The sequence below is a fragment of the Gossypium arboreum genome, chromosome 12 (assembly GCF_025698485.1).
Source record: "Gossypium arboreum isolate Shixiya-1 chromosome 12, ASM2569848v2, whole genome shotgun sequence".
Lineage (NCBI taxonomy): Eukaryota > Viridiplantae > Streptophyta > Magnoliopsida > Malvales > Malvaceae > Gossypium > Gossypium arboreum.
The window spans coordinates 65,673,191-65,677,160 of record NC_069081.1 but is presented as its reverse complement, the minus strand read 5'-3'; the positions used below and the strand labels follow the sequence as shown (position 1 = coordinate 65,677,160).

The 3,970-nt window shown below is 38.2% G+C and overlaps 2 non-coding genes across 2 annotated transcripts; both read left to right on the top strand.

Annotated features, from left to right (window-relative positions):
• The first annotated feature begins 295 nt into the window (after nucleotides 1–295).
• Nucleotides 296–402, top strand: LOC128286315 (small nucleolar RNA R71). The gene has a single exon (XR_008276858.1). It is a non-coding gene; the product is annotated as a small nucleolar RNA R71 (small nucleolar RNA).
• A 3,144-nt stretch (nucleotides 403–3,546) lies between these two features.
• On the top strand, nucleotides 3,547–3,653 carry LOC128285826 (small nucleolar RNA R71). Its single transcript, XR_008276374.1, has one exon. It is a non-coding gene; the product is annotated as a small nucleolar RNA R71 (small nucleolar RNA).
• Nucleotides 3,654–3,970: the final 317 nt, after the last annotated feature.

The following is a 3,970-nucleotide window of genomic DNA, read 5'->3' as shown; positions in this document are numbered from 1 at the left end:
CCTCATCACTAGATGTACCTTAGTAGATCCACACAAACTGTCAATCTTTTTATTTAAGAGTTCTACTTGGTTAGATAGCATAGTAACCGCGTCGAGGTTGAAAACACCAATTGCTTTTGTCAGCTTTGTTCTCATAACTTGCCACTGATAGTTATTCAGTGACATCTCCTCAATAAATTCGTAAGCCGCCTTAGGGATCTTATTATTGATAGTTCCTCCAGTGGCTATATCAATAATCTACCGAGTCGAAGGATTCAGGCCATTATGGAACGTTTGAACCTGTAGCCAAAGCGGTAACCCATGGTGAGGGCACCTTCTCAAAAGGTCTTTGTATCTCTCCCATGCATCGTAGAGTGTTTCTAAATCCATCTACACAAAAGAAGAGATATCATTACGTAATTTAGCCGTCTTAGCAGTCGAAAAATATTTTAATAAAAATTTTTCGATCATATGTTCCCAAGTAGTGACTGACCCTCGTGGTAATGAGTTCAACCATTGTTTAGCCTTATTCCTTAATGAAAAGGGAAACAACCGAAGATGAATGGCATCATCAAAAACGACGTTAATTTTAAAGGTATCGCAAAATTCTAGGAAATTTGCCAAGTGAGTGTTGGGATCCTCGTCCTGCAAACCATCAAACTGAACAAACTATTGTATCATTTGAATTGTGTTAGGTTTCAGTTCAAAATTATTTGCAGCAATAACAGGTCTAACTATACTTGACTTAGTTCCTGTTAAATTAGGTTTAGCATAATCATACATAGTATGCGGAGTAGGATTCTGATTAACAACAGTCGCAGGAGGTAGCAGATTTTCTTAGTTTTCAGCCATCTCCTCGGTTGTGGTTTGAATATCGTCCTCTTGCTCGTTCTCTGTGTATCTTAAGCTTCACCTTATTTCTCTTTGGTTTTTACGAACTGTGCGATCGATCTCACTATCAAAAAGTAATGGTCCTGATGGGTTTCTTCTAGTCATAAACTATAAGACCCTGCCAGAAAAAGGGAAAAAGAAGAATTAGTAATAAAAATTAGAATAAAATTTAAATTGAAGAAAAAATAAATGGCTAAAGTAATAAAAATCAAGTGTTCCTACTATCTTAGTTCCCCGAAAACGGCGCCAAAAACTTGATACGTGATATTCGTAATAAGTTTTAATTTTTTTATAAAGAATCGTTCTTGAAACTAACTATTATCATGATGAAGACAAGTGTACCTATCGAACAGTGGTATAGCTTTAGCAAGATCGGATTGTCAAACCCAAAGGAACTAAAAGTACTAGTAATAATTGGCTTTTTATTTTCTATCCTAAGAATAATGGGGTATGGTTTAACTAAGTAATTAACTATACTAAGAATTCATAGAAAATAGAATTAGGGAATTACTTTTGGAAAAATGATTGAATTAAGACAATACCTAAGGAAAAGTCCACCTAGACTTCACTTGTTATTTGAATCTGAATTAGACGGTTTATTCATTTGACTTGATCCGTAAAAATCCCTAAATTATATTTTATCCCTCTCGAGACTAACAACGTCTAACCCTAGGTTGAATAATTGAAATCTCTTTCTAATTAACTCGCTAGGGTTGCATTAACTCGATCTATGGGTCCCCTTATTAGGTTTCACCCTAATCCGGCAAAATCTTGTCATCCCATCTCTAGGCCCGCAACCAACTCTGCAAAATTATGACAAATGTGCTCTTAGACAGGGTCTATTCCTCTTCCGAATAAGAGCTTAACTTGAATCAATATCCTGGAATAACAAAACAAGAATTAAGAACACATAATTAAGAACAAGTCAAATATTTATCATACAATTCAGATAATAATAACAAGACCTTTCTTAGGTTTCATTGCCCTTACGTATTTAGGGGTTTTAGTTCATAACTAAAAAGGTAAACATCTCAGAAGAATAATGAATACAAAACATAAAGAAAACCCAAAACTCCTGAAGGGAAATTGAGGGGAGATGTTTAGTCTTGATGATGAATCCAGCTTTCGATATGGATCGATCGGCTTTCCTTGACCAGTTCCCTGCTTCCCACCCTGTGTGTCCTCTTTCCTCCTTCTCTAGGGTGTATTTATAGGCTTTAGAATGCCTAAGACCCTTAAAATTGGCCTTTTCTGAGTTGGACTAAACTTGGGCTCGACAGGGACACGCCCGTGTGCGATTACTTCAGGCCGTGGTCAAGCCTGTTAAATAGGCATGGATGTGTGGTCAACCCGTGTAAGTCGTGCTTTGATTCTACCAAATTGACACGACCGTGTGGTTTGCCCGTGTGAGGAGATCTAGGCTGTGTTGATTTTGTACGTTGGCCCATTTTCTCTATTTTTGGCCCGTTTCTTGTTCCTTTCACTCTTTTATGCTCACCTAAGTATAGAACATGAAATTAAGGCATTAGGAGCATCAAATTCACCAATTTTAGGGAAAAATCATCCATAAGATGTGCTAAAAATAGGATAAAAATATGTATGAATTACGGTTTATCACAGACCGCTTTCAGCTCCACATGCGATGCTTTATCTAACTTCTGTTTATTTGCCAGAAGCTTCTTTAAAAACTTGACTACGTTTGGCATCTGTGAAAGGGCTTCAATAAATGGTAAGTTAATATGCAGTTTCTTTAGAAGTTTAAGGAATTTACCAAATTGTTTGTCTAAGCGGTCTTTCCTTCTTGCATTGGGGTATGGCACGTGAGGTTTATATTCTGTAACCACCGGCTTTGGCTCATTGTGGCCGACCTCATCCTTACCTATGCATACCCCCATTTCTAGCCTTGGTTCTGGAACTAGCCCTTTCTCATCTTGAATGGAAATTGTGTTGAGTTGCTCCCTTGGGTTAGATTCAGTGTTGCTTGGCAGGCTACCTTGTGGTCATTCGGAAATCAACTTGGCGAGTTGTCCAATCTAAGTTTTGTGCCCCTGGATTGATGCTTGTTGATTTTTGAATGCTGTCTCGGTATTCTGAAAATGAGTTTCTGACATTGAGATGAATTTTGTTAGCATCTCCTCAAGGTTCGGATTTTTTTCTTCTTGGTAAGGTGGTTGTAGGAAGCCTGGAGGTGGTGGTCTCTGATTCCCTTGGCCTCCCCATGAAAAATTAGGGTGGTTCCTCCAACCTGCATTGTAAGTATTGCTATAGGGATTGTTTTGAGATCAAGGATTGTTACCCAAGTAATTTAACTGTTCGTTCTCCATGTTGTGGCCATAAGGTGGGTATTCTGAACTGCTTGATCCGCCTCCACTTGCTTCACATTGCATTACTGGGTGAACCTGTGAAGAACTAAGGAAACCATCAATTTTCTTATTCAAGAGTTCTACCTGATTAGAGAGCATGGTGACCGTATTGACGTTATAAATGTCGGCTATTTTCGTTGGCTTTGTCCTTATGACTTGCGACTGATAGTTATTCAGTGACATCTCCTCAATTAATTCATAGGCATCTTCAGGTGTCTTATTATTGATGGTTCCACCAGTGGCTGCGTCAACCATTTGTCGAGTCGAAGGATTCAGGCCAATATGAAAGGTTTGAACCTGTAGCCAAAGCGGTAACCCATGGTGAGGGCATCTTCTCAAGAGGTCCTTGTATCTATCCCATGCATCGTAGAGTGTTTCTAAATCCATCTGCACAAAGGAGGAATTATCATTACGTAATTTAGCCATTTTAGCCGGTGAAAAATATTTTAATAAAAACTTTTCGGTCCTTTGTTCCCAAGTAGTGATCAACCCCCGTGGCAACGAGTTCAACCACTGTTTAACTTTGTTTCTCAATGAAAAAGGAAATAATTGAAGACGAATGGCGTCATCAGAAATTCCATTAATTTTAAATGTATCACATAGTTCCAAAAAGTTTGCCAAGTGAGTATTGGGATCCTCGTCCTACAAACCATCAAACTGAACAAACTATTGTATCATTTAAATTGTGTTAGGTTTCAGTTCAAAATTATTTGCGGCTACAGCCAGTCTAACTATGC